A 13,283-nucleotide genomic window follows, 5' to 3' on the forward strand; every position below is an offset into this window, starting at 1 on the left:
GCATCAAGGTTGGAACAATCAAAGATGGGAGGAGCCACAAGGATTTGATCAACTCTCATGGCAACAACCACCTCCAATGGACTATCAACAACCACCACCATATGCCTATGAACCATTTCATCAACATGACTTTGGACCACCAAACTCACAAGCCCCTTTTCACCATTTACCACCATATGATCCTAACCCGTATCCACCATACCAACCACCTTATGAGCCATATGAACCATACACAGAACCACCACCTTTCCAACACAACTACTCTCATGAACCACCACCTCAATATTCACCATCTCCATATCATTATCAAGATGAACCACCTTCCTATTATGAACCCTCTCTCCCAACCAATGAATCCTCATATCCACCCCAACCTCCAATGGATGACAGACTTCGCGTTATTCTTCAAAGGCAAGAAAGGATGAATAAGAGTGTGATAAATTTTGCGGCCGCCTTAGACGAGTTAGTAAATATAATAGCTTCCCAATATCTGAGCACTCAAAGAACTCCCATGGCTACATGTGGAGAATCAAAAGAAGAGCAAAGCATGAAGGAGACACTAGAAACTTCGGTGGATAATGAGGAACATGGCTTTGTATTGGAACAAGTGGAGGAAGTCATAGTAGTTGCAGAGGAAGAAGTGGTTGAAGACTTAGGAGATGCAGAACCTCCATGGGAAACTCAAGACATAGAACCTCCTTCCAAGACGGTTGCATTTGATGTTGAGGAGGGTGTACAACCTCCAAAGCATATCATAGTTGAAGACTTGGGAGAGGTTGATCAAGAGATGGAGATTCAAGAAGAAAAAGCACTACCTCCCACGCCCTTGGTAAGTAATAAAGAAGAGATTGAATTGGAAGAAAGCTACCAAGAGGAAGAGGTTGAAATTAAAGAAGTTTGCAAAGAGGTGGAAGTTGTCAAAGAGCACAAGGGAGTGGAGCTTGAAATCACCTTGCCAAAGTTATTGGAGACCCCTCCCCCTAAGTTGCCATCATCCTTCACAACATTCAAGTGGGTAAAATTTATATCCCTTAGCTTTCTAATCCCACTTGAATATGGGCTACTGGAGACGGATGGTCAACTTAGAGCTCTTTGTGGCATTAAGAGTAAGAGGAAGATGGCCAGTGGTAAGAATTGTCCTGTAAGGTTCATTATGGTTGGAAGCTTTAAGTTTAAACGCAAAGGTTGGTGTAGAGCTCAACTGAATGGGTCTAGGAAGTTGTTTGGTAGCTGCAGTGAGAATTCAAATTACTTATCACCCGGCTGGAAAAATACAGATCCCGACAAAAATGGGTGTAAAAGCAAGATTTGGGATCCTGGAATCTGCTCTGACATTTGTCACCCCGGGAGCCTAAGAATCTGTTTGAAGCTTCTTAAGGGCTTTACATGCCTAGTTTGGGACCCCGGAGGCTATTGGAATTCCAAATACTGGTGGAGATTCCTGGATGAATACAAGCATAAGCCACCATAACAGAAGGACTCCCCAAATGTCCAACTTAAGGACTTTAACTAAAAGTGCTAGGTGGGAGACAACCCACCATGGTATGATCGTTCCTTTTTCAATTTTATTTCGTTTTGTTTGTTTTTATTTTATTTTATTTTTATTTTCATTGAACTTGGAATTATTTATTGCATCTACATTAGCATTGCATTCTGCACTTTTCATGCATAAAAAAAAAATGCACGCGACGCGGCAGCATTGCTGACGCGTCCGCATCACCAGTGCGTTAGGAAGAAAAGAAATTGAACAGAGAGTCACGCGAAAGCGTGGCTGGAGGCGCACCTGTAGCATAATTTGACCCCACGCGACCATGTCGCTAACGCGTCCACGTCATGTGGGAACTTTGGCCTCCCACGCGACCGCGTCACCCACGCGGCCGCGTGACCTGGAAATCGACGTAAGAAAGGGTGCACGACCGAAAGTTGTGCGAGAGTGGTGCTGGACTGGTGCTGATCGCACAAGCCTTACCATGCGGACGCATGGCTCACCCGTCCGCGTCATATCCCATGATGGCCACTCACGCGATCGCGTCGACCACGCGACCGCGTCACCCTGGATTTTGGCAAAACTAAGTTTTGAACAGAGAGTTGTGCGAGCGCGAGGCTGCACTCGCGCCAATCGCACAAATCAGCCACGCGTCCGCGTTGCCTGACCTTATTGTGCACCACGCGACCGCGTCACCCACGCGACCGCGTCGCCAGCGTCACACAACCTATCCAGATTAGTGCCAATTATCTTATCTTTTCTTCCCCAATCCTAATTTCTTCTATCTTTTCTTCTTTCTTCTTTCTTTCTTACTTTATTTCTTTCCCTTCTCATTCTTCTTATCTTTTATTTTATTTAATTGCATATTTCATTCATTGCATCTTAATTTTGTGCATATTTTTATTTTCTTTTCTAAAATTAATTATTTTTCCTTTGGTGTTAAAATTTTCTTATTTCACTGTTGCATCTTCTCTTGAATTATTTTAGGTGCTTAAAGACTTGTTTTATTCTGGTTAGATAATATTATTTATATCAATGCCAATCTTTTATACATGTATTACTTTTACATTGACATGAATTTATATTATCTCTCCTTACCCACACTCTCTTCCCTATTTTTGCAAATTTTTGCACTCTTGATTTGCCATGTACTTCTATTGTTTTCTCATTTGCATGTTGTAGCTACCATGTAATTGAGACCCTCATTATCTGGCATTAACCCAACCATATTTCATTTTATCTTTATTTCTGGGTTACTGTTCTTCTTTTCCTCTTCTTTCAGGCTGGCCACCAAAGACGGAAAAAAGGAGAAACTTCTAAAAGGAAGACAAACGAATCCATCTGCACAATCCTTGAAGAAAAGCATTAGTTGGAACAACCCGTCCACCTGCACATATCAGCATGCACGAGGACGGTGCAATCTTTAAGTGTGGGGAGGTTGATATCGATCTCCATGGGTTAGTTACTCTTCTATCTCAACACCAATGGTTTATTTTCCTTGTTAGTTGTTGCATTTGCATGCTTGATTGCATATTTGTTTGATTTTGTGCATATTTTACCACTTGGTTGAAGTAATATTTTCTTTTTCAAGAAACCTTTTAGAGCATTTCATTAATTTGAATAAAATTTAATGTTACACTTGTTTGAAGAAATATTATATTGGAACATGGTTTAGAGCTCGAACACACAAAACCTGTGAGATTTTGAGCCTATTTGATTGGTTGCATTTTATCAACCAATAATTTATTTTTGGTGTGTATTTTTCTCTCTAAAATTGTGATCTTTGTCTTGCTTAATTCTATATTTTCATGGTTTGATGTATGCATACACTTACATGATTGAGGCCTTTGTTTCACTAAACTTACATACCCATATGGCCTTACCCTTTCATTATTCTTTGCAAACCAATGTTGAGCCTATTATACCCCTTTATTCTTTACTTTAGCACATCATTAACTCTAAGCGGAAAACAATAATGTCCTTAATTTGAATCCTTGGTTAGCTTAGACTAGTGAGAGTGCTCATGAATTAAGTATGGGGAAAGTTGAATACATTTGGTTTGAGAATTGAGTTTGTTAGAATTTTCTGAAAATATGAAAAAAAAATGAAAAAAAATGTTTAGGACATGATTCATGCATCCAATAAATTAATCATATGCATTGAGAAAAATAAAAGAAAAAAAATATATATAAAAAAATGAGAAAAAAAAAGCAATTAAGCAAAAAGGGGACAAAATGCCCCAAAGTAAGTGGTGAAAGCAATGCATATGTACTGTACTTGAAATTAGAATGCATGAATATGTGGAAAACATGGTTAATGGATAGTTAGATGTGGTATTATGATTACATGGATTGTCTAAAGTTAGGTGGAAAGTTTAAGTTAATTAAGGATTCAGATTTTAGTCCACTTGGCCAAATACAATCCTACCTTGACCCTAACCCCATTACAACCCTTAAAAGACCTCTTGATATGTGTATCTGTGCATTAAATTTATGTTGATTGTTAGATAAAAAGCAAGCCTTAGAAAGCAAGGTTAGTAGAGAATTGAGAGAATCGAACCTTAAACACTTGAGTGATTAGAGTGTATACACTGCCAGTGAGGGTTCGATGCTCAATTCCTTGTTCCCTGCTTTCATGAGCTATTTTCTTCTTGCAAGTCTATTTGTATTTCATTTTCATTATTTGAATTAGTGAAATCCAGTTCATATTTCTTCTTGAAGGATTTGTTTACTTTTGACTAAGTAGGTAGAAACATTTTGCATGTAGTTGCATTCATATAGATAGGATTGCATTTCATATATTCTACCATTCATCTTTATCTTTATAGCTTCTCTTGAGTTTAGCATGAGGACATGCTATGGTTTAAGTGTGAGGAGGTTGATAAACCACTATTTCATGGTTTATCTTGTGCTCAATTGAGTGATTTTTATCAACTCTTTACCTACTTATTTATACTATTTGCATGGTTTTACATTTACCTTCCTAATTATGTGCTTTGATTGAAAACATGCTTCTTTGGCCTTAATTTTCCTATGTTTAATCCTCTCTTATTACCATTAGATGCCTTGATATGTGTGTTAAGTGATTTCAGAGATTACAGGGCAGGAATGGCTTAGAAGATGGAAAGGAAGCATGCAAAATTGGAAGGAATACAAGAAGTTGGAGAAATTGCTAAGCTGTCCAGCCTGACCTCTTCGCACTCAAACGACTATAACTTTAGCTATAGAGGTCCAAACGACGCGGTTCCAGTTGCGTTGGAAAGCTAACGTCCGGAGTTTCGATTTGATATATAATATGACATAGTTGCTCTGACGCTAGGTGATGCGGTCACGTGATCCACGCGGACGCGTCGCAATGACGAAAATCAGCGTGTTTGAATTCGCAACCAGCGAATTTTGGGCTGTTTCTAACCCAGTTTGCGGCCCAGAAAACACAAATTAGAGGCTATAAAGTGGGAAAATACATCCATTCATAATCAAGCTTTCACATTCACAATTTTAGGAATAGATGTAGTTTTTAGAGAGAGAGGTTCTCTCCTCTCTCTTAGGATTTAGTTTTAGGATTTAGAATTATTTCTTCTTCATCACAGGTTCAATGTTCTTTTTATTTATTTTCCTAATTTAATTTATGAACTCTTCCATGTTACATTTGATATCTTTATTAGTGCTAATTGAGGTATTTCAGAATTATGATTGCTTTTTTTTATTTATTATATAAATAATTTAGATTTTTCCCTTTTGGCTTTGGTTGAGTCATTGGAGACTCTTGAGTTATCAAACTCATTGTTAATTGAAAATTGGAATTCTTTAAGAATTAATTCGAGTTCCACTAACTCTAACTTTTCCCAAGGAAAGACTAGGACTTGAGGAATCAGAATTAATTCATCCACTTAACTTACCTTCATAGTTAGAGGTTAACAAGGTGGGAGAAAAATCCAATTCTCATTACAATTGATAAGGATAACCAGGATAGGACTTCCAATTCTTATACCTTGCCAAGAGTTTTATTATCTATTTAATTTAATACAATTTACTTTCTTGCCATTTACTATTCTCGCTTTTTATCTTATACATTAAAAACCCCCAATTTACAAACTCATAACCAATAATAAGAACACCTCCCTGCAATTCCTTGAGAAGACGACCCGAGGTTTAAATACTCGGTTATCAATTAAAAAAGGGGTTTGTTACTTGTGACAACCAAAACGTTTGTAAGAAAGGTTGATTTCTTGGTTTAGTAACTATACTTGCAACGAGAGTTTACTATAACTTCTAAACCATCAATCTTTAGTTCTTTCAATACAATTCTTGAAGAGGATTACAAGTATTTGGAAAATATATAAAGTAAGAAGATATAAAAGTAGAGAGGTTTCTTGAGCTTTCAAGTATTTTATGATCATGAATGAAGGAGGCCTTTAGTATTTATAGACCCCAAGTGATCACTGTTTAGGTACTATTTGCCGACAGTACTGTTTATTTTTACTGTTTGTCGACATTTACTGTTTTTCCGACAGTTACTGTTTGCCGATATTTACTGTTTACATTTTACTTTTTACTTTTACTTTTTTACTTTTTTACTTTTACCTCTTTTTTTTTACAGAAATCATTTTTCTTTTATGATTGAGCTTTTACATTGATTTCATATAGTTCTTACTACATTTCAAATGGATCTTGAGAATCTTGATAATAGTGAGCTGGGTTGGACTGTACCTCTTCGTCTTCTCCAAGAGGTACTGTTTGTATTGCTTGCAGAGAGCTTTGGATATCTTCTTCTGAGGTTGCCGCTGCTAGGGCTGCCATAATTTGTCGCTTCTGCGCTAAGAATTGAGTTTCTTTTTTATATGCTATTTGTTCATTGGTGGTGCTTGAGGCTGTTGTTGCTGGACGCTTTTGTGATGTTGATAACCATTGATCAATTGCTCTTTTACTCAGCAAATTTATATCATATTTGTTCCACCACTTTATTTTTATTATTCTTACCAAATATTGTATGCTTGAACATTCTTCATATGCTGCTGAATCATATTCCTAGGTCATAATCCAGCTTATTCTCATAGCTGCTATAAATGAAATGAATTTATACTCTTGTAAGAATGATGACTTGCTTTTAAAATATTCATACGCCATGCTGGCTTCTTTTGGGAAGAAGGCTTCTATTGGTCCAAAATTCTGGAACCATGATTGGAACCATTTGAGAAATTGTAATGATATCCCTTTTCTGAACCATATGAAACAAGAATGGGGACTTGGTGATAGGAATAAGATATGGTTCCATGCTTCTTGATAATCATAATAAGTATAGTTCTGAGGTTCAAATTTCAAAGAGAAGCTTTTAGACTGATATGGGGGTATTTTCCACTCTTGTAGAGATAATATTTTCATAATTTTTATTTTTGAATAAACGGGCTGTTTTGTATTGGAGTCTTTATAATGTGTTAATTCAATAGATCCGGTGTCTACTAATATGAATTCATAGAATTTTTGGGTTTTTTTTGGGTTAATAGAAATGTAATGAAAGGTATTTGGGAAAATAGTCTTGTATAGGGTTTTCCTATCTTTTTTGAACTATTCTTTTTCAATGGTTAATATTTTAATAGGATTGGGCTTTTCATAGTAAGGAAACTGTTCTTTCAAGGGTTGAGTGTTATAGAGATCTGATGGTTGCAATAGTGTGAATTTATTATTAGTAGTAATTAAAGAGCTCTTAGAAGGTAATGATGATGATGATGATGCTTTTACAACCTGTGACATAGTCACAGGTCTTAATGATAATGATTTTGCTAGTATAGGGGTAATAGGTAATTTTGTTTCTTTTACTTGGTCAAAAGGTTGACCATAATCTTCACTGGAGGCTGGTTTTTGTTCCATCTTTTCCCTGCAAAAATTTTCTAGTAAGAAAGTTAGGAAGTGAATTTAGTTCTCCTTTTATATGTTCAATAGTAAAATTGAAACATGATAGAATAGCTTGCCATCTTGCAAATATTTATTTTGAAACCAAATTTTTGACATCATTTTCTAAAACATTTGGGGCTGCTTTACAATCAGTTCTTATTAAGAATGTTTTGTTAAATAAATCTTCTTGAAATTTTGAAACACATAATACTATGGCAAGTATTTCTTTTTTGACTGTTGGGTAATTCTTTTGAGCCTGGTTCCAAATTCCTGAATGATATTTTACTATTTGCTCTTTTGAACTATTAGGAGGTATTTGTTTAAGAATTCCTCCATATCCTAATTCTGATGCATCTGTTTCTACAATCAATTTAGCCGATGGATCTAGTATACTTATACAAGGTATTTTTTTATTGCATTTTTTATCTTTATTATTATAGAAGCCATTTCTTTTGTCCATGGAGGTGGATTTTTTCTTAATCTCCTATAAAGAGGCTCGCAGTTAACTCTTATTCCAGGTAGGAATTTTGCTACATAATTTAAACATCCTAAAAATCTTTGGAGTTGTTTTTTGTCAGTTATTTCATCTGGAAATTTATTTGCAAATTTAATAGCTCTTTTAATAGGTACTATAGTTCCTTGATAAATTTCATATCCTAAAAACCTTACTTTAGTTGTGAAAATTTTTATTTTCTTTTCTGATAAAACTAATCCTTGTTCCTTTATAATATCCATAAATTTTTCTAGATGATATATATGCTGCTTTATTCCTTTTGAATATATCAATACGTCATCAAGATATACTATGGTAAATTCTATATGTGGGTAAAATATATTATTCATTATTTCTTGGAATTCTCTTGGAGCATTTTTTAATCCTTGAGGCATTACATTCCATTCATAATGTCCAAAGGGTACTATAAAAGTTGTTTTATATCTATCTTCCTCTTTTACAGCGATTTGATAATATCCTGATTTTAAATCAAATTTTGAAAAGATATTTGCTTTATTTAATCTTTTAATTAAATCACTTTTATTTGGTAAGGGATACCTGGTCCATTTTAATACCTTGTTTAGAGGTTTATAATTGATAACTAACCTTGGAGCACCTCTTTCTATTTCAGATGTTTTCATTACATAGAATCCTGTACAGCTCCAGGGTAATTTTGAAGGTCTTATTATCCAGATATTCTTGTATTTCTTTTTTACAATATTCTAGATACTCTTTGTTCATATGTATTGGTTTTGCCTTTGTTGGTATATCTTTTTCATTAAACCCATCTTCATAGGGTAAAGATATTTCATGTAACTTTCTATGCTGAAAAGTTATGGGATTTAGACTACATAATTCTTTCTTAATTTTTTCTTCAATTGCTTTTATTTTATCTTGTATTTGTGGAGTTTGTAATTGTTCTTCTATTCTTTTATGTGTAACTTCCTGGTTTAAAGAGTTAATTTGCTTTGTCTTTCTTTCTATAATATTAATTTGGAGTGGTAAGTTCTGTAAAATTTTCTCTTGGCTCAAACAATTAATTTGTTTTACTTCTGTTTCCATAACACTAACTTGTGTAGATAGGTGTTGTAACATATTGAGCTCATGTTGCTTTGGTCTAGTAAGAAATTCAAAATGAACAGGATGATTGAGAATTCTGGTACAAGTTATTCCATCGATATCAACATTAAAGGGATATAATAATAATAAAGCAAAAGGATTTCCTAATATAACTTGATGAGATATATTTCTTGCCAAAAAGAATGTAGTGGCAAAGCATACTCTATTCTTACAAATTTTTGCTTTAGATAACTTATAGTCTATAGTCATTTTATCATTTTCTGCCATTAGAATTCTTTCTGTAGTTTTTTCATAATATTTGGTAGGTATCAATCCTTCTTGTATACAATTGACATCAGCTCCTGAATCTACCATAGCTATAAAATCAAATTTTTCTTCTCCCACTATTAAGGTTACTGTAATGAACCATTTTTGGCTTACTAATAAAGTTAGTATATTTATGTAGTTTTCTGTACCCAGGTTAATATAATTTTTGGGAATTGTTATGTTACTAATTTCTTCTGTTTTTCTAACATTATTTTTCAAAGTTTGTTCTTGGATTTTTATTATATTTTCTCCTTCTATTTTTAGTAATCTATAGTCCATATTGATATTTTGTTGCTTTAATTCTGAAACTTCTCTTTTTAACTTTTTTATCTCTTCTTTGAGAGAGTTAAGGGAAACTTCTTCTTGTGGGTTTTTAAAACGATTATAAATTTCTTTTATTTCTATTGGTCTTATTTCTTGCTTACTTTCGTCTTCTTTTTTAACTAATTTAGCTAATTGTCTTATGAACTCATCTCTTAATGGAGTATCTTCTAACTTGTCTATTATTTTGACTAGTGTAGAAGTTTGTTCTCTAGTTAAAACATTTACAGTTTTTTCACAATTTCTACAGTTACATAATCCTATTCCTAAACAATTATTCTGTTCTTCTTTTCCACTATTTCCTTCTGAGCTTTCTTCTTCCGACATAAGGTCTAATTGTTGTATAAAGTAATCTTCAGTTTCAGAAGAATCCTCATAAATTGATTCTTCTTCTGATTCTGAATTGATTAATATGACTGTCAAAGCATGTTTAATCTATTTATTTTCTATTTTATTTATCTTTTTTTCTGTCGTACATTTATTAGCATAATGTCCTTGCTTTTTACATTTCCAACATGTTACTTGTTTTTTCTTATTAGAAGATTTAGGTTTTTCTTTAGGAGTTTTATGGAATTTTTTATAATGTTTCTGTTCATAATAAAAGGGTTTGTCTATATTATATTTAGGTTTTTTATAAAATTTTCTCTTTTTAATTTTATGCTGCCCACTAGGTGCTTTTTCAGGAGTTATTCCATATTGATAACAGAAAGTGCCAAGTTCTCTTTTCCCCGTGATAATCTCTTGTTTTATTTTCTGTTGTATCTTGGTATCTGTGCATACTTCTATACCTATTTGTACTATTATATTATGCAATTGTCCAAAGGTTAATGAGTTATAGGGAATCTGGGTCCCAAACTGTGTTTGTAATTTTTGTAATACTTTTTCAGAGAATAATTTTGGTAAGGCTACTACGAATCTTTCTTTCCAGAAAGGTGCATGTGCATCATCTCTTATCATAACTTTTGACATAAAAACATCTTTATACCATCTATAATCAGACATGGTTGGACATCTTAAATTCATTAATTGAGTTCCTATCCTATCTTTAAAGGTACTTGGATCTCCTACAAAGTTCTTAATAATGGTATATATTAATGTAGATGTAGCATCTGGTGACTGATCTTCTTGTTTAACACTATTAATAATTAATTCTTTTTCTTGGATGCTGAGAAAGTTATCCCACCAACCTTTTAATTGTCCTGTAAATCCTTGGGTTATCATAATTGCTGCTTCTTTATCGGAGGCTTTTCTCATTTTATAGGCAGTTGCAGCCATAGTCATATTACACATTTGATCTAAGATGATTTGTTCACTTAATCCATCTATATTCCATTCTATTAAGTCTGATCCTGTGAAGCTATTTTGTACTAATTGTGTTCTTTCTTCTAGGCCTACATCTATTGGTGATGGTCTAGAGTAATAATTTCTTGTTTTAGGATAATCTCTTTTATGGGATATTTTATTTAGTTCTAATTCTTCTTCTTTTTGCAATGTATTAATTGTTAATTTTTCTAGACTAATACTTCTAAGTTTTTCTTTTAGTTCTTCAACTTCTGCTTCTACCTTAGATTTTAAACTAATATTATCTAAACTTTGTAACTTATATATAGGTTTTTCTATAGGTTTTTCTACCTTAATGACTTTCTCCATATTTTCCATTCTTCCTAATTGATTTTTCATTATATCTAATATGGTATTAGTAAAGTTTAATTGTTGATGTAATTTCTTAATATCTCTTTTTTCTATATTTCCTTTTGCATTGCTATCTTTATAAGGTGTTGCTTCAACTTCTAAGTCTTTTCCAATTGGTATTTTGATAGTTTCTTTAGGAGGATATTCAGATTCTATTACTGATCCTGAGCTTGTTTTCCAAACAACAGTCGATTTTGTTAAAGGACATAATTTCTTATCGGGTTTAGAGTAATAATTAACATACCAATCAAAGAAGTATAAACTAATTCTATTTTCTTTCATAAAATCATAGAACAGTTCTCTTAGTCTAATAACTTCATTTTCTGAATGATTGGTAAAATACCAATCTCTTAGTGATTTATTATAATCAGCATTAAAATCTTGTATTATCCATTCTTTATCAATCTCAAATGGTTCTTCCTTAATAATTACTGATAAAACTTGTGATTCACTTGGATCAAATTCTGAAGGTGATTTGTATACAGCAGTGGCTATATGTGGCCTTCTGTTATCGATTCCTACAATATCATCCATATTCCCTATTGATGAGTTATCTATGGAATTTCTATGACTAATAGTTTCAACATTATCAGGAATTCTTAATGATTGGGATCTATTCATTCTAATTCTAATATCTGGTTCTTCTCTTATTATTTCTCTTATTCTAGTATTTTGTATTTGTGGCTCTTCAATACCATCAGATATTACCCATTCTTCAGGCATTTTGCTTTTTAATTCTTCATGTCTTAGGGCTTGTTTGGGTGAGCTTTTGAGAAAAGATCTTTTTTCGAGTTATCTTTTTTTAAAAGATCTTATAGAGAAGTAAAAGTAATTTTATGTTTGGATATCTCACGTAAAAAGGTCTTTTTATCTATCAATTATGTTTGGGTATAACAATATAAAAGTACTTTTTTGTTCATTTATTACACGAAAAACATCTTTTTTTTAAGAAAAAAAGATCTTTTAAAAAAAGATGTAAATTACAGCTTCTCAAAAAAGATCTTTTTTTGATTTTACTAGTGCTTTTACTTTTACTACTAGAAATTTGCCAAACACGTTAAAAAATAAAAAAAAAAGATCTTTTTTCATTGAAAAAAGATCTTTTTTTAACAAAATAATGGCGCCCAAACATGCACTTAACCTTCTAGGAGTCTGTATATTAGATCTTTAAAGATTTGCATGCATAATTATCGTTTCTTCTTTTGAAGATTATCTTAATGCTTTAAAATCATAATTAACCTTAGTAATTTTATAATATATTCTATAGATTATTTCGAATGGATCATATTTCTCATTTATAATTGTCTCATCAGATCTTGTAATTTTAAGGCTTGCCATGTATATTCATTTTTTAAATTCATAGCATAATTTAGATAACAATTAAAAAAGACTGGTCCGTCATGACAGTTACTTTCTAATATTCCTATTAATGAATTACTGAAATTTTAGAATTTGGTATCTCTTAAGGTTAATAATACAGGCAAATTAATTCCTATTCTAAAATTAGGTTTTACGGCTACTTGTATTAATCCTATATGGATGAAGTTATATCCTTTACTGCTATGTTTTTTCAACTTATCTTCTTCTAAGATTGTAATAATTTTATTACTACTTGTTCCTGGTTTACAATATTCTAACATATGAATTTTATAATTTCTACCTTCCCAGAAGTTTCTCTTTTTATATACTTTATCTTTATCTATTATAGGTATATTCCAATTATGAAAACTTTCTTCTAGCTTAGCTATTTCTAATTCGTTCTTAGTTCCAGAGGTGGATGCTTCATCATTATCTGTTTTTATTACTAAAGAATTATTTTTTCCTAAATTTAAACTACTCATCGTTCTCAACAAACTAGCCATTTTATGGTTAGAACTTTGTGAGTTACGGGACCACCCTCGGTAACCAACAGATTCACTGCCTTAGTTAGGACTTACAACCGAGACTACGATCTGGGCTGACCAACGTATTAACAGTTCTCACTGCTACTTCAAAGTTTTAACTATAAAACTTT

The sequence above is a fragment of the Arachis ipaensis genome, chromosome B07 (genome assembly GCF_000816755.2).
Source record: "Arachis ipaensis cultivar K30076 chromosome B07, Araip1.1, whole genome shotgun sequence".
In the NCBI taxonomy this organism is placed as follows: domain Eukaryota; kingdom Viridiplantae; phylum Streptophyta; class Magnoliopsida; order Fabales; family Fabaceae; genus Arachis; species Arachis ipaensis.